Source organism: Acinonyx jubatus, chromosome B1 (assembly GCF_027475565.1).
Source record: "Acinonyx jubatus isolate Ajub_Pintada_27869175 chromosome B1, VMU_Ajub_asm_v1.0, whole genome shotgun sequence".
Classification (NCBI taxonomy): domain Eukaryota; kingdom Metazoa; phylum Chordata; class Mammalia; order Carnivora; family Felidae; genus Acinonyx; species Acinonyx jubatus.
Window position 1 is genome coordinate 77,708,277 of NC_069382.1, and position 17,951 is coordinate 77,726,227.

Here is a 17,951-nt window from a genome sequence, read left to right on the forward strand (position 1 = left end):
GAAGCAGTGTAACCAACACACTTTCAAGAACCACATAAAGGGCACCTGTGGGTACAATGAAACCCCCAGGAATATGATCAGGTGGGGACAGTTACTCCTTCCAGTGGCCATTGGAGAAGTGGTTTTACACTGCTACTCTTGCTGGCTATTTGATGTGTCAGTAGAATGGCCCATGCAGTAACCTGCAAGATGAGTGAAGTTGTCTGGCTATCGGAGTCAACATGAAGCATAAACACTTACAGGTTGAGTGTAAGGTATAAAAGAAAATGAGGGTGAGTAGAGCTACTATCAAACATAGAGTAATCCAAACTCCACACCTACAGTCATTTGTCCTTTATTGTGCTGTACAAATGTATGACTATGTAAGTACTTTACTGATTGGTAACTTTTTTTTTTTTGTACAAAAGATAACTTTTGGCAGGAATGAGCTGAAAGAAAGAATGCATGTTTAATGAGAAATCAAGTACTGATTTCCCATTTCTTAAAAAAGTTGCTAATGAACTTGTCAAGTGTTGGTCAATATTTATCATCCTCCATGGTGCGTCCACAATGACATGCCTAACCACATGAAAACCAGAGGGCCCAGTGCTACTAAAAAGTTCAGCATGTACTTCAAAAGTTATAATTTGTTGGGGCACCTGGGTGGCTCAGTCTGTTAAGCGTCTGACTCTTGGTTTCGGCTCAGGTCATGATCTCACAGTTTCATGGGTTCAAGCCTGGCATCAGGGTCTGCGCTGACAGTGCAGAGCCTGCTTGAGATGCTCTCTTTCCCTCTCACCCTCTGTCGCTACCCCTCCCCCATTCATACTGTCTCTCTCTCTCTCAAAATAAATAAACTCAATTTTTTTATTTAGAATTTATGAAGAAAACTGGGCCCAAAGATGGCAATTTAACATGTCAGCCACAGCAGTGTTTATATATTACTCTGTGATATGTGACTTGTCACTTAGATCAAATTACTATTCTTCTAAATTAACTGTTTTCACTTATTCCAGGATTTCTTGTGGCACTACATAAAGCAAAACGTTAACGTGTGGGCTTCACTAATAGGAAAAAAAATGCAAATAGTTAAATGAGGCCAATTTTGTATCAGGGAGGGTACAGATGAAGATGTAGAGACCACATACCCAGTTCTCCTCTCTTTCAGATAACAAGGAAGGAATATACGTGTCCCCTTCGACCGTGTTACCAGGTCTAACAAAGTTCTTACAAGTGGCATGTGCCATTTCCAGGCTGAAGCATTTGATTGCTGGTTCAAGGCTCTACAGCACTTCCTTGCCCTGCCTTGGTAACCTTGAAGGCCTCATGTTCCAAACTCTGAAGCCATGACATGATTGGGTCTCCCTTAGCCTGAGCCTCTGAAAGACTGAGAAGCAAGTACACTCACTGGCCGGTGTAGACTATGAAACTTGTGTGAGAACTGAATCTGTTAGCCATAGGATTTGGGGGTTATGTGTTACCATGGTACAGCCTGTCCTATTCTGACTAATACAGAAGAATTCTAAGATATTAGGAAGGGGGAAGAGTATTGCTGATGGGATTTAATAACATAAAGCAAGAGAATGGTAATATACTTTTTAACGCTTATTTTTGAGAGAGAGAGAGAGACAATATGAGCAGGGGAGGGGCAGATAGAGACAGAGAGAGGGGAGAGAGAGATGCAGAATCCGAAGCAGCTCCAGGCTCTGAGCTGTCAGCACAGAGCCCAATGCAGGGCTCAAACTCACAAACAGATCATGACCTGAGCTGAAGTCAGAAGCTTAACTGACTGAGCCCACCCATGCACCTGGTAATATATTTTAATATATATTTTTAAGTTTTTGTTTAACAGGTTTGGTATCTGTTTGGGATGATGAAAAGTTCTGGAAATAGTGGTGATGGTTGCATGTTACAAATATATTTAATGCTCCTGAATTGTGTACTTAAAAGTGGTTAAAATGGTAGGGGTGTTCGGGGGTTCAGTCAGTTAAACCTCCAACTCTTGATTCAGCTCAGGTCCATGATCTCACGGTTTGTGGATTCAAGCCCCATGTTGGGGTCTGCACTGACAGCACAGAGCCTGCTTGGGATATCCGTCTCTCCGTCTCTTTCTGCCCCTTCCCACCCCCCCTAAAGTAAGGTAAAAACATTAAAAAATCTTTTTAAAAAGTGGTTAAAATGGTGAATTGTATGTTGTATACATTTTACCACAATAAAAAAACACAAGTATAAAGTTTTTCTACCAAAATCTTCCAGTAATTATAAGGGTTAGAAAACCAGTCATTCATATATTGTTGTTGAGAATATAAACAGGTATTTCCTTCTGGAGGCAGTTTTGGTGATACTTATTAAAATTTCTTTGAAATGTGATGCCATTGATTCATTTATTCTCCTTGTGGGAATTCAACCTAAAATTTAAAAAAAAAATAGTGATTTATAAAGTTTTATGCAAAATGATCTTAACCTTAGCATGGTTTTTAAAAGCCAAAAATATGAAATTGTCTAAACTTGACCATGGTGGATTGATTAAACAATTCAGGGTATATTCATACTTTGAGCACTAATTTTAGCTATCTAAAATTATAGTGCAGAAGACTATTTCATGAAAAATATTAGAGAAATACTCCAATATAATGTTAAATGAAAAAGATACAAACACTAGGTCTTAAGTTGAATAATAAGTTCTTAGATGTAAGGTTAGTTTGACAGTGTTGATTCATTTTTAATTTTTTTAAGTTTGAAAATTAAAATTTAAAAATACATTTCTTTATTCTTTATTTATTTATTTATTCTTTATTTCATTTCTTTATTTCTTTATTTTGAGAGAGTCAGAGAGAGCATGAGTGGGGGGTGGGGGGGTAGAAAGCAAGGGAGAGAGAGAATCGCAAGCAGGCCCCATGCTGTCAGTACAGAGCCCGAGGCAGGGCTTGAACCCATGAAACTGTGAGATCACTACCCAAGCGGAAACCAAGAGTCAGACACTCAACTGACTGAGCCACCCAGGCACCCCTGACAGCATTGATTCTTAATGAATCTATGCAGACTATGTTTATAAAATTATTTTCTGTGATTGTTAACTGTGGTTACATGATTACAATTACAAGTCCTTTAAATATCTCAGGATACAATTTATCTGGGCATAAAAAAAATTCATTAAAAGAATTAAATTTGCTTCTTACCTTCCTTGAATTTATGTTTCCTCCTACCATTATTCTTTTACCCTTTTCATTTGAAGGTAGTTATTGAGAGAAGAATGGAGAAAAAGAGACTTTGGCTAGTTCTGCTTTCTCTGTTATCTTTTAAACATTACATCATTTTCCCCAGAGTCTTTACAGTTTTGTTCTTGCCATGAACATGACCTTAAAAGGGCACTCCCCACCCCCACCCCCACGCCCACCCTTTTTTTTCCTTTTTTTTTTTTTTTTTTAACTATGTTTCACATGTCTAAGTTCCTTCTGGATTCTGCTTTCCCTGATATTATTAGTCAAGGTTCATGCTGCTCTCTAGTATTTATGTAAATGTACACATCTATCTATCCTTTCATATTTTGGTCTCATAAAGGAATATCTCTGTAGTTACTTGGTGTTTTAAGATCTCCCTTTTTTTCTTCCCTATTCAAATTATTTAAGAAAGTAGTCTTCAACCTGAGTTATAGGAACCCCCAAAAGTTTGTGAATACTTTTCAAGGAGCACTGTTGGCAGGAAAATTGTTATTTCCAGATCCTCAACTTCCAGTTGTCCTTTATCCTAAAATTTATCTGAAAAAAACCATTTTGCAAGTTCTCCTGCCCACCTCCCCTTTCACAGTGACTCTGTTTGCACGGAAGAGGAGAAGGTAGAAAAGCACACTGCAAGTTCATTCATCTGCACACTTGTCCCAAGATGTAAAAATCTCCAGGGTACCAAGGGGACAATTTGAAATATTTTTGTCTGGAAGCCTTCTACAATGATTAACCCAGATGGTGACTATTGTCTTTCCCTGTCTTATGCACATTTCTTTTTTTTTAACTTGTTTTATTTTTTACTTTTTTAAAATTTACATCCAAATTAGTTAGTATATAGTGCAACAATAATTTCAGGAGTAGATTCCTTAGTGTCCCTTGCCCAATTAGCCCATCCCCCCCCAACCCCTCCAGTAACCCTCAGTTTGTTCTCCATATTTATGAGTCTCTTATGTTTTGTCCCTCTCCCTGTTTTTGTATTATTTTTGTTTTCCCTTCCCTTATGTTCATCTGTTTTGTCTCTTCAAGTCCTCATATGAGTGAAGTCATATGATTTTTGTCTTTCTCTGACTAATTTCACTTAGCATAATACCCTCCAATTCCATCCACGTAGTTGCAAATGGCAAGATTTCATTCTTTTTGATTGCCAAGTAATACTCCATTGTATATATATACCACACCTTCTTTATCCATTCATCCATCGATGGACATTTGGGCTCTTTCCATACTTTGGCTATTGTTGATAGTGCTGCTATAAACATGGGGGTGCATGTGTCCCTTTGAAACAGCACACCTGTATCCCTTGGATAAATGCCTAGTAGAGCAATTGCTGGGTCGTAGGGTAGTGCTATTTTTAGTTTTTTGAGGAACCTCCATACTGTTTTCTAGAGTGGCTGCACCAGCTTGCATTCCCACCAACAATGCAAAAGAGATCCTCTTTCTCCGCATCCTTGTCAACATCTGTTGTTGCCTGAATTGTTAATGTTAGCCATTCTGACAGGTGTAAGGTGGTATCTCATTGTGGTTTTGATTTGTATTTCCCTGATGATGAGTGACGTGGAGCATTTTTTCATGTGTTGGTTGGCCATCTGGAAGTCTTCTTTGGAGAAGTGTCTCTTCATGTCTTTTGCCCATTTCTTCACTGGATTCTTTGTTTTTTGGGTGTTGAGTTTGATAAGTTCCTTATAGATTTTGGATACTAACCCTTTATCTGCTATGTCATTTGCAAATATCTTCTCCCATTCTGTCGGTTGCCTTTTAGTTTTGCTGATTGTTTCTTTTGCTGTGCAGAAGCTTTTTATTTTGATGAGGTTCCAGTATTTCATTTTTGCTTTTGTTTCCCTTGCCTCCGGAGACGTGTTGAGTGAGAAGTTGCTGCGGCCAAGATCAAAGAGGTTTTTGCTTGCTTTCTCCTCGAGGATTTTGATGGCTTACTGTCTTACATTGAGGTCTTTCATCCATTTTGAGTTTATTTTTGTGTATGGTGTAAGAAAGTGGTCCAGGTTCATTCTTCTGCACGTAGCTGTCCAGTTTTCCAAGCACCACTTGCTGAAGAGATTGTCTTTATTCCATTGGATATTCTTTCCTGCTTTGTCAGAGATTAGTTGGCCAAACGTTTGTGGGTCCATTTCTGGGTTCTCTATTCTGTTCCATTGATCTGAGTGTCTGTTCTTGTGCCAGTACCATACTGCCTTGATGATTACAGCTTTGTAGTATAGCTTGAAGCTGGGATTGTGATGCCTCCTGCTTTTGTTTTCTTTTTCAAGATCACTTTCGCTATTCGGGGTCTTTTCTGGTTCCATACAAATTTTAGGATTATTTGTTCTAGCTCTGTGAAGAATGCTGGTGTTATTTTGATAGGGATTGCATTGAATATGCAGATTGCTTTGGGTAGTATCAACATTTTAACAATATTTGTTATTCCAATCCAGGAACATGGAATCTTTTTCCATTTTTTTGTGTCTTCTTCAATTTCTTTCATAAGCTTTCTATAGTTTTCAGTGTATTGCATATTTCTGTTACAGGTGAAGAATAGCCTTAGAAACCTCCCTGTTGAGATATGCTGAATATGGTATAGGGTGAGACGGGTAGGAGTGATGATAATTCCCCTTTATTAACTTGCTTCTCCCATCCTTAAATATAATTAAACAATACATGATTCTTGAGGAAGAGACTCATGAAAGCAAATAAACACAATGTCTTTAAGAAACATTAAACTCTAAAAATGGCTCTCCTTATCTCCTTTTTGAAAATAAGCTCTTTTTCCTTTTTCGGTGTCTCCTCAGGATTCCTTCTAGAATGTGCTGTCAGCTGAAAAGAAAAGCACCCTTGAACAGATTAGTCATGCTGATTTATTAAAATATAACTGGAATGTATAACTGTGATTTTTGAGACATGATGGATAAAGCCTGTGCAGAAAAAGTTTACATGATTTATTTCAGAATGAGTTTGCATTATTTTAAAAGGGAGTTATAACTTATTTCATAATTTAATATCATAAAATAGTTATTGATTTACTGAGTTAAGCTTTCTGTGCCTCAGATTCCTCTTCTGTAAAATGGGGTTAATAATAGTACCCCTCCATTGAGTTGCTTTGGAGATTAAATGAGTCAACCTATAATCTATGCAAATCACATAGAAGAGTGCCTGGTGCATAGTAAGTGCTTTTCACATCAGAATGCTCTCCTCCCTGGTCCGAACTCTTCTCTTTGTCTGTACTCATTCCCTTGGTAATCTCACCCAGTCTCCTGGCTTCAAATATCTGTATGCCAATGATGCCCAAATTTATATTTCCCATACCTGCTCACTGCAGAACTCTAGACTCATATATTTAATAGCTTATTGGCCATCTCTACTTGGATACCTAATAGACATCCCACTCTCACTCTCTCCTAGCTGAATCCTGTTCTTTCCTCTCCCTCAATCTGCTCCACCTACAGAATTTCCCCTGCCACTTGATGTCAATGTCATCCTTCCAAATGCTCAGTCCTCCAAAACTTGGGAATAAGTCTGCACGCATTTCTTTCTCTCATACTCTACATCCGATTGGTCTTCCTAAAAAAAAATATATATATCCAAGAACAAACAGAGGGTTACTGGAGGGGTTGTGGGAGGGGGTATGGGATAAATGGGTAAAGGACATTAAGGAATCTACTCCTGAAATCATTGTTGCACTATATGCTAACTAACTTGGATCTAAAATTAAAAAAATAAAATAAAAATTAAATATATATATATCCAGAATCTGACCACCATTCACTACCCCTACCACTGAGCCCTGCTGCAAGCTACTCTGATTTGTCTCCTGTATTACTGCTTATAGACTCCTAACTAGGTTTCCTGTATGTATACATACATTGAAACCCATAAATATTATTTTATTCTAAAAAGATTGTAAAAATATGCATCAAACTGTTGGCAATGGCTATCTCAGGGTAGTGATCATTTAAAATATTTGCCTTTTTGTCCAAAAATATTATTTTTGGGAATTTATCTGTAGGAAACAATTAGGATGTGCCTAAAGATTTAAGTTCAAGGATTCTAGTTACAACAGTATGTATAATAGGTAAGAATAGGACATAGCCTAAGTATCTAACAATAGAAAAGTAGGGTTTTTTCCCCAAGTTTTTATTCAAATTCCAGTTAGTTAACATACAGTGTAATATTAGTTTCAGGTGTAGGAGTTAGTGATTCATCACTTACATGCAACAACCAGTGCTCTTCACAGCTGCCCCACTTAATCCCCATCACCCACTTAACCCATCTTTCCCACACACCACCCCTCCAGCAGCCCTCAGTTGGTTCTCCATAGTTAAAAGTCTGCTTTATGGTTTGCCTCTCTCTCTCCTTTTTCCTCCTATGTTCAACTGTTTTGTTTCTTAAATTCCACATATGAATAGGAAAGTAGTTTAATAAATTATGTTATAGCTAGGTGATAGATTGTCTTACAAGGTTGAATATATTTTTCAAAAAATTAATAACACACCATTAGTGAAAAAAGTAATAAAATAGCAAGTACACAATGAGATTAACTTTGCAAAGTAAAAAAATGTATATGAAGAGAAGAAAAGGTAGGAAGGATATACACAAAATATTAACAGCAGTCACCATATAGGAAACACACATAGGTGGCCATGGTCTAGAGCTGAAGAGTTGTGAAAAAGGTACTGCTTCTCCATTAGCAAACCTGCTTGGAATTCACAAACTCAGAACAAATGTGCAAATTCTAATCAACACTTCCTGCAATGTTTTGCAGTGTCAGCTTAAGCAACCATCTCATTTATAGGCTACGAATGCACTCATAGAGCATATCACATGAATAAAAAGATATTTTAACTCTGAATTTGTTGTCACAAAAAATGATTCTCATACAGCATACTTAGCAAGTAGAAAAAAAAAATCCCCTAATGCTTTTAGGAATGTAGGCCTTTTAAGTCTTTGCCAGATTAGGATGGGTTAACCTATTTTTTGCAATGACTGATAAGAGTTTCCCAAGAGCTTCTTATCAGTTTTTAACCTGTTTGAAAAAGTAGTTAAAAGAGCAAGAAATAAGTTTGCTTGGCATACTCAGTGACTGACACCCAGTTTTTAACTCATAATTTTTCTTAGTTTTTAACAGTTGAGTTTAAACGTTAGTTCTCAGAATTTTTTGTTTCATGTGTTTCTTGTAACTTACAGAATGAATCAAAAGAAGAAAAATTCTAAATTCACAACTGTCTCTTCTATTCAGGCCTATCATTTTTACCAGAGGATATTAATGTGATCAAGAAGTCTAAGAAGCCTTCTCTCTTTATTTTTTACTTATCTAAAGCATAGATACCATTAGAACTACCAACTCATTTCACTGAAAAGTAAAACCAACAAATAAAAAGCAGAATGCAAAGCTCACAAGCAATGAAATGCTATCAAGACAAGGCTATCAAAATGACCTGCAAATCAAGCTTGAGGTTTTTTTCATGAATCAAATGATCAAATTCAAATACAAAAGGTGTCAGGTATGTAATCACCACATTTCTTTATCACTTACCCATAAGACTGCCCTTAAGAGCCCACATATTTAAAAATGAGAACATGAAATTTTACAGGACTTTGTTGTAAAACTGTACGTGTACTAGAATACTGCCACTTTGCTCTTTTGGAACATAAAACACAATTTACCAAACAATAGTCCCCATAAGAGATGGAAAGATCTGATTATGTGCTTAGGAGAGCTTAAGAGCCTTTCTTTCTTTCTTTCTTTCTTTCTTTCTTTCTTTCTTTCTTTCTTTCTTCTTTCTTTCTTTCTTCTTTCTTTCTTTCTTTCTTTCTTTCTTTCTTTCTTTCTGACTATTTTGGTATTCTTTGAGAACAAGCTGAAATTCTCTTGTGTTCTGGAGAGAGAGAGAAAGGCAAAAATTACTAATGTAAAACACGAACTTCTTACCAGTATCAAAACAAAACAAAACAAAGCAAAACAAAACAAATCAACTTTAGGTTTACCTGGAATGAGTGTGCAGTAAGAATCCCATTTTGGTCACATCTCTACAGGTGGGCTGTCTTTATAGCTTATGTCTATCAAATTTAAAATCTGAATGTTAATGACATCTAAATTAAAAACCCCTACACGAGTGTGAACAAAGAGAAAATCATTACTTCTAGATATTTAGTCAAATTTGAGGTAGAATTTCTTCCTGGATTTACACTATGGTTCTCAATTTAGGAATTGTGATGTTTTGGAAAATGTTTCAAGAAAACTATCCTAAGGTATGAACCTTTGTTGTTTTCTTAGTAGCAGTTAATTTTATTTATTTTTCTTCTTATTTACAAATTCTATTTTTTTATTGAGGTATAGTTGACACATAATGTTACATAAGTTTCAGGTGTACAACATATTGGTTCCACAACTCTATGTACTATGCTCCCCATGAGTGCAGCTACCATCTGTCACCATACAAGACTATTAAAATATCACTGACTATATCCCCTATGCTGTACTTCTTATCCCTATGACTTATTCATTCCATAACTGGAAAACTGTACCTCCTAATCCCCCTCACCCATTTTGCCTATCCTACTCTCCTCCCCTCTGGCAATCACCAACTTGTCTCTGTATTTATGGGTCTGTTTCTGCTTTGCTTGTTAATTTGTTTTGTTTTTTAGATTTCACGTATAATGAAATCATACGGTTTGTCTTTCACTGACTTATTTTACTTAGTATCATACCCTCTAGATCCATCCATGTTGTTATGAATATCAAGATTTCAAGACCGAGTAATATTCCATTGTGTATATACCACCTCTTCTTTATCTATTCAACTATTGATGGACACTTGGGTTGCTCTCATATCTTGACTATTGTAAATAATGCTGAATTAAACATAGGGATGCATGTATCTTTTCAAACTACTGATTTCACTTCTTTGGATAAATACCCATTTGTGGAATTACTGCATCACATGGGAGTTCTATTTTTAATATTTGAGCAACCTCAAATAGAGAACAACCATTGTCCTCTACAATGGTTTCATCAGTTTACATTCCCACAAACACTACATGAGGGTTCACTTGCCTCCATATCCTTCCAACACTTGTTATTTTTTTCAGTTAATTAATTCATTCATTTATTCATTCTTTCACTTTTTGATTCTGACAGGTGTAATGTAATATCTCATTGTGGTTTTAACTTTGCATTTACCTGATGATTTATTGATGTTGGGCATCTTTTCACATACCTGTTGGGTATCTGTATGACTTTGGAAAAAGTCTATTCAGGTCTTTTGCCCATTTTTTAATCAGATTAATTTTTTGTTGTTGTTGTTGTTGTTGTTTTGGTGTTGAGTTGTATAAGTTTTTTGTATATTGTAGATACTAATCCCTTATGGGAGATATCATTTGTGAATATCTTCTCTCATTCAGTAGGTTGCCTTTTCTTTCTTTCTTGTTTTAAGTTTGTTTATTTTCAGAGACAGAGACAGAGAGAGAGAGAGAGAGAGAGAGAGAGAGCGCGAGCATTTGAGTGGGGGAGGGGCAGAGAGAGCGGGTAACAGATGATACCAGGCTCTGTGCTGACAGCAGAGAGCCTGATGCAGAGCTCAAACTCATGAACTGTGAGATCATGACCTGAGCCAAAGTCAGATGCTTAACCTACTGAGCCACCCAGGTGCCCCAGGTCGCCTTTTCATTTTGTCAATAGTTTTCTTCACTCTGCAAAAGTTTTTATTTTGGTGTAGTCTCAATAGTGTCTTTTTATTTTCTGGTTTTTTGCTTTTGTTTCTCTTGCCTAAGGAGACATAGATAAAAGAATATTGCTAAGGCTAATCTGTAAGAGATTACAGTCTATGTTTTCTTCTAGAAGTTGTATGGCTTCAGGTCACACATTTAGGTTTTTATTCAACTTTATTTCTGGGTATGGCATAAAAAAAGTGGTCCAGTCTCATTCTTCTGCATGTAGCTGTCAAGTTTTCCAAGCACTATTTATTGAAGAAACTGTCTTTTCCTCCATTGTATATTCTTGCCTCCTTTGTCATATACTAATTGACCATATAAGCATGGGGTTATGTCCAGGCTTTCTATTCTATTAATTAGTGTGTCTGTTTTTATGCCAGTACCACACTGTTTTGAGTTTTATAGCTTTGTAGTATATCTTGAAATCTGAGACTATGAAACCTTCAGCTTCATTCTTTTTTCTCAAGATTGCTTTGGTTGTTTGGGATCTTTTGTGGTTCCATACAAATTTTAGGATTTTTTGTACTAGTTCTGTGAAAAATGCTGTTGTTATTTGAATATTAACTATTCCAATCCATGAGCATGGCATGTCTTTCCATTTGTTTGTGTCATCTTCAATTTCTTTCATCAATGTTAAATAGTTTTCAAATTACAAGTCTTTTTCCTCCTTGATTAAGTTTATTCCTAATTAGTTCATTCTTTGGTGCAATTGTAAATGGAATTGTTTTCTTAATTTATCTTTCTGCTACTTTTTTTATTAATGTATAAAACACAATCAATTTCTGTACATTAATTTTGTATCTTGTAACTTTATTGCTTTATTTATTAGTTCTAATAGTCTAACAGTTTTTAGGTGGAGTCTTTAGGGTTTTCTATGTGTATCACATCATCTACAAATAGTGACAGTTTGACTTCTTACCAATATAAATGGCTTTCATTTCTTTTTCTTATCTGATTGTTGCAGCTAGGACTTCCATTACTATGTTGAACAAAAGTGGCAAGAGTGAACATCCTTGTTTGTTCCTGATCTTAGAGGAAAAACTATCAGTTTTTTTTACCATTGAGTATAATGTTAGCTGTGGGTTCGTCATATACGGCCTTTATTATGTTGAGTTTTGTTCCTTCTAAACCCACTTTGTTGAAAGTTTTTATCATGAACAAATGTTGAATTTTGTCAAATGCTTTTTCTGCCATCTATTGAGATGATCATATGATTTTATACTTCATTTTGTTAATGTAGTGTATCACATTGATTGATTTGTGAATACTGAACGATTCTTGCATCCCTAAAATAAATCCCACTTGATCATGGTGAATGATCCTTTTAATATATTGTTGGAAAGGGTTTCCTAATATTTTATTGAGGGTTTTTGTATCTATTTTCACCAAGGCCACTATATTAGCCTGTAGTTTTCTTTCTTTGTAGTATCTTTGTCTCGTTTTGGTATCAGGGTAATACTGGCCTCATAGAATGTATTTGGATGGGCGCCTGGGTGGCTCAGTCAGTTAAGCGTCCGACTTCAGCTCAGGTCATGATCTCCTAGTTTGTGGGTTTGAGCCCTGCTTCAGGCTCTGTGCTGACAGCTTGGAGCCTGGAGCCTACTTCGAATTCTGTGTCTCCCTATCTCTCTGCCCCTCACCTGCTCATACTCTGTCTCTCAAAAATAAATAAATGTTAAAAAAAAAAAAAAGAATGTATTTGGAAGCTTTCCTTCCTCTTCAATGTTTTGGAATCGTTTGAGGAGAATAGGTGTTAACTTTTCTTTAAATGTTTATAGAATATGGAGTGTCTTGGTGGCTCAATTGGTTGAGGACCCAACTCTTGATTTCAGTTCAGGTCATGATCTCATGGTCTTGAGATCAAGCCCCGAAACAGGCTCAGTGGTCAGGATCAGGGATTGGGCTCAGTGGTTGGGGTCCACGCTAAGCATGGAACCTGCTTAAAATTCTCTCTCTCCTTTTCTCTCGGCCCCTGCCCCACTCGTGCTTGATCTCTCTCTCTCTCAAAAAAAGTTTTAATAATAAAAAAGAAATAAATGTTTGTAGAATTCACATGTGAAGTCACTTGGTCCTAGATTTTTGTTTGTTGGGAGTTTTTGATTACTGATCAATTTTGTTACTAGTTATTTTTCCGTTCAGATTTTCTATTTCTTCCTGATTTGGTATTGGAAGATTGTATGTTTCTAGGAATTTATCCACTTCTTTTAGGTTGTCCAACTTGACATATAATTTTCCATAGTATTTTCTTATAATCCTTTATATTTCTGTCGTGTTGGTTGTTACTTCTCTTTTATTTCTGATTTTATTTGGATTCTCTCTCTCTCTCTCTTTTCTTGATAAGTCCAGGCTAGAGGTTTATCAATTTTATTTATCTTTTTAAAGAACCAGTTTTTGATTTTGTTGATTTTGGTTTCGGTTTCATTTATTTCTGCTCTGATCTTTATTATTTTCTTCCTTCTACTAACTTTGGGCTTTATTTGTTCTTTTCTTTCTAGTTCCTTTAAATGTAAGTTTAGATTGTTTATTTTTTTATTTTTAAAATTTTAATTCCCATATAGTTAACATACAGTGTTATATTAGTTTCAGTATAGGTATACAATATAGTGATTCAACAATTCTATACATCACCCAGTGTTCATCACAACTAGTGCACTCCTTAATCCCCTATCACCTACTTCACCCATTCCCCTACCCATTTCCCCTCTGGTAACCATCAGTTTGTTCTCAATAGTTGAGCGTCTGTTTCTTATTCTCTCTTTGTTGTTTTTTCCATTTGCTCATTTATGTCATTTCTTAAATTCCACATATGAGTCTAATCATACCATATTCGTCTTTCTCTGACTGACTTATTTCACTTAGCATATACTCTCTAGGTACATCCATGTTGTTGCAACTGGCAAGATTTCATTCTGTTCTGTGGCTGAATAATATTCCCATATTATGCTTACATAATTTGGCTATTGTAAATAATGCTGGTATAACCATAGGGGTGCGTGTATTCCTTTGAATAAGTGTTTTTGTATTTGGGGGGTAAATATCCAGTAGCACGATTACTGGATCATAGGGTAGTTCTATTTTTAACTTAAAAATTTTTTTTTAATTTGAGAGAGAGAGAGCACACAAGTGGGGCAATGAGGAGAGGGAGGGGCAGAGGGAGAAAAGAGAGAGAGAGAGAGAGAGAGAGAGAGAGAGAGAGAGAGAATCCCAACCAGGCTCCATACTCAGCATGGAGTCTGATGCAGGGCTCAATCCTAGGACCCTGGGATCATGAGCTGAGCTGAAATCAAGAGCCAGATGCTCAACCAACTGAGCCACCTAGGCACCTCTATTTTTAACTTTTTGAGAAACCTCCATACTGTTTTCCAAAGTGGCTACACCAGTTTGCATTCCCACCAAGAGTACAAGAGGTTCCTTTATCTACACACCCCTGTCAGCACTTGTTTCTTGTGTGTGTGTGTGTGTGTGTGTGTGTAAGACATTCTGAGAGGTGTGAGGTGAAATTTCATTATAATTTTGCTTTGCATTTCCCTGATGATGAGTGATGTTGGGTATCTTTTCATGTGTCTGTTGGCCATTTGGATGTCTTCTCTGGAGAAATGTCTGTTCATATTTTCTGCCCATTTTAAATTGGATTGTTTGATTTTTGGGTGCTGAGTTTATTGAGTTCTTTATATATTTTGAATACTAACTCTTTATCAGATATGTCATTTGCAAGTATCTTCTCCCATTCCATTGGTTGCCTTTTAGTTTTATTGTTTCCTTTGCTGTGTAGAAGCTTTTTTTTAATATAGTCCCAATAGTTTATTTTTGCTTTTATTTCCCTTGTCTCAGGAGACATATCCAGAAAAATGTTGTGATGGCCAATGTCAGAGACCTTACTGCCTGTGTTCTCTTCTAGGATTTTTATGGCTTCAGGTCTCACATTTAGGTCTTTAATCCATTTTGAATTTATTTTTGTGTATGGTGTAAGAAAGTGGTCCAGTTTCATTCTTTTGCATGTAGCTAACTGGTTTTCCCAACACCACTTGTTGAAGAGACGGTCTTCTTCCTATTGCATATTTTTTCCTGCTTTGTCAAAGATTAACTGACCCTATAATTATGGGTTTATTTTTGGGTTTTCTGTTCTGTTCCATTTATCTATGTCTATTTTTATGCTAGTACAATACTGTTTTGATTACTACAGTTTTGTAATATAGCTTGAAGTCTGGATTTGTGGTATCTCCAGCCTTGCTTTTCTTTCTCAAAATTGCTTTGGCAATTTGGGGTCTTTTGTGGTTCCATATAAATTTTAGGCTAAAAAAATAGACACTTCTAATTACACATTTGTGATTCTAGTCATCTGTGGGGTGAAAATCCCCATCCTCACTCCCAATTCCAGCTACGTGGGTACAATATGACATCATGGTCTGGCTGTTGGTGAAGGGGTAAAGGTGAGTGCAGGGCTGGCCCATGGATCTTCAAGAGAGGGAGCTTAGACTATGGTTGAATTTGCATTGCTTCAGGGCCTGCTCAAGCCCTCATTCAGGGACAGAGTACTCTGACTGGTGGAGCAGTCAAGGAGCTGCTTGATCTCATAAGCCCAGCACCCCATCTGCAGGGGCTAGGGGACAGAGTGGGTGGGTGCCTGCTGAGCAGCAGGCTGGGTGGGCTCCGAGCCTCCCCCACTGAAAGCTCCAGTCGGGGTACTACCAACAATGTGTCCCACAGCTGAGCCAATAGCCACCCTATTAGCCATGAACACCATCTGCCCCATTGGGCAAGGTTGGCCAGAGAGCAGACCAGTGTGGCAACGAGGGCAGCGGGTGCATGGACAGGTGAACAAGGGTGAGGCAGTGTACCTGACTGGGCAGCCATACCGGGGCTCCTCTGGGGCATGGTGGTGGTAGTGGTGGGAATTGGCCAAATGGAGTCAGAGAATGCAACAGTAGCAGTGGTTCTCAAATTTTAGGATTTTTTTGTTCTACTTCTGTGAAAAATGCTGATAGTATTTTCATAGGGATTGAATTAAATGTTTACATTGTTTTGGTTAGTATAGACATTTTATTAATATTTGTTCTACCAATCCATGAGCATGGAATGTCTTTCCATTTCTTTGTGTCATTAGATTTTTTGAGATTTTTCATATTTCTTGAGGTACGTCTATATTGCTATAAATTTCCTTCTTAGCCCTGCTTCTGCTGCATCCCAAAGATTTTGGGGTGTTGTGTTTGCATTTTCATTTGTCTCCATGTATTTTTTTATTTCCTCTCATTTCTGTGTTGACCCATTGGTTGTGTAGTAGCATGGTGTTTAGCCTCCACATGTGTGTGTTTTTTTTTTCCAGTTTTTTTTTCTTGTAACTGATTTCTAATTTCATACCATTGTGGTTGAAAAAGATGCTTGATATGATTTCAATCTTCTTAAGTTGATTAAGGCTTATTTTGTGGTCTAACATGATCTATTCTGGAGAATGTTCCGTGTGCACTTGAAAAGAATGTGTATTCTGTTGGTTTGGGATGGAATGTTCTGTGTATATCTGTCAAGTCCATCTGGTCTAAAGTGTTGTTCAAAAATACTGTTTCCTGAGGTGCCTGGGTGGCTCAGTTAGTTAAGCATTTGACTCTCAATTTCAGCTCAGGTCATGATCTCACAGTTCATGGGATCAAGCCCTGCATCTGGCTCCATGCTGACAGCATGGGGCCTGCTTGGTATTCTCTCTCTCCCTCTTTCTCTGCCCTTACTCCACTCGTGCATGCACTCTCTCTTTCTAAATAAATAAATAAACTTAAAGAAAAATATTGTTTCCTTATTTGATTTTCTGCCTGGATGATCTATCCACTGATGTAAGTGGAGTGTTTAAAGTCCCCTACTATTATTGTATTAGTGTCATCTTCTCCCTTAATGTTTATTAATATTTGCTTTATGTATTTAGGTGCTCCAAGGTTGGATGCATGGATATTTACAAGAGAGATCTTGTAAATAGGACTTGTACTCTTGTACTCTAGTTGGATTGATCCCTTTATCATTATATAATGCTTTTTTGTCTCTTGTTAGTCTTTGTTTTAAAGTGACAATTAATTACGAAATTGCACTATTTTGAGTGACAGTTATTTTTAAGCTATAGTTCATACAAAATAGAGAGTAAATATTCCATTGATTAAAAAATGGATTCCAGCTGGGGTGCCTAAGTGGCTCAGTTGGTTAAGCATCTGACTCTTGGTTTTGGCTCAGGTCATGATCTCATGGTTTGTGAGATCGAGGCCCTTTGCTGTCAGTGCAGAGCCTGCTTGGGATTCTCTCTCTCTCCCTCTTTCTGACCCTCTCCTACTCATGTTCTCTCTCTCTCTGTCTCTCTCAAAATAAATAAATAAACATTTTAAGGTTTTTTTTTTTGAGAGAGAGAGAGTGTGTGTGTGCAAGCAAGAGAGGTACAGAGAGAAAGGGAGAGAGAGAGAGAATACCAAGCAGGCTCTGAACTATCAGCGAGGAGCCTGATATGGAGCTCAAACCCACGAACTGTGAGATCGTGATCTGAGCCGAAAGCAAGAGTCAGACACTTAACCAACTAAGCCACCCAGGTGCCTCTAAATAAATATATATATTTTTAAAAAATGGATTCCAGCTGAAATATCTCATCCATTGATAACAGCAAAATTAACTGATCTTCAACCTCTATATAGTTAGGGGCTATTTCAGTGTTATTTCCAATCACAGTGAAGTAAAAGGAGCATTTGTCAATAAATAGTCATCAAAGCCACACAAATAGTAAACCCTGAACAAGAGAAATAGCTGATATTTGGCATCTAGGTAACTCCCGCAAATTTAAGCAGCAGGCTTAAGCAAAGGGGGTGTAAATATTCATTACTGTATTGAGGATGAATTTCCTGGGTTCTTTATGTCTTTATTACTGCACTTAGTTGCTAGGACCCTTTTCACTTAACAGCCAAAACTTGACTTTCTATGTAAGTTTTTCAATTTATAGATTTCAACTAGTCAATCCAGGGGTTTGACCCTCTCACTTTCCTTCTCTTCTTCTGGGGATATATATGTTGTACTGACCTCAGAGGC

The 17,951-nt window shown here is 37.0% G+C and overlaps 1 protein-coding gene and 2 long non-coding RNA genes across 4 annotated transcripts in view; 1 reads left to right on the forward strand and 2 right to left on the reverse strand.

The window, feature by feature from the left end:
• Window positions 1-17,951, forward strand: part of PRMT9 (protein arginine methyltransferase 9) — a 93,219-nt gene that overhangs the window by 11,064 nt on the left and 64,204 nt on the right. The gene's annotated exons all lie outside the window — the stretch shown is intronic.
• On the reverse strand, window positions 1,931-8,971 carry LOC113601783 (uncharacterized). The gene is made up of 3 exons (XR_003423042.2): window positions 8,859-8,971; window positions 3,159-3,200; window positions 1,931-2,387 (listed from the first exon to the last, which is right to left on the reverse strand). It is a non-coding gene; the product is annotated as an uncharacterized LOC113601783 (long non-coding RNA).
• LOC128314446 (uncharacterized) overlaps window positions 9,022-17,951 on the reverse strand; it is a 35,662-nt gene continuing 26,732 nt past the window's right edge. For both annotated transcript variants that reach the window (XR_008296085.1, XR_008296084.1), the window contains one exon: window positions 9,022-9,251. This is a non-coding gene — a long non-coding RNA (uncharacterized LOC128314446). The remainder of the gene's footprint in view (window positions 9,252-17,951) is intronic.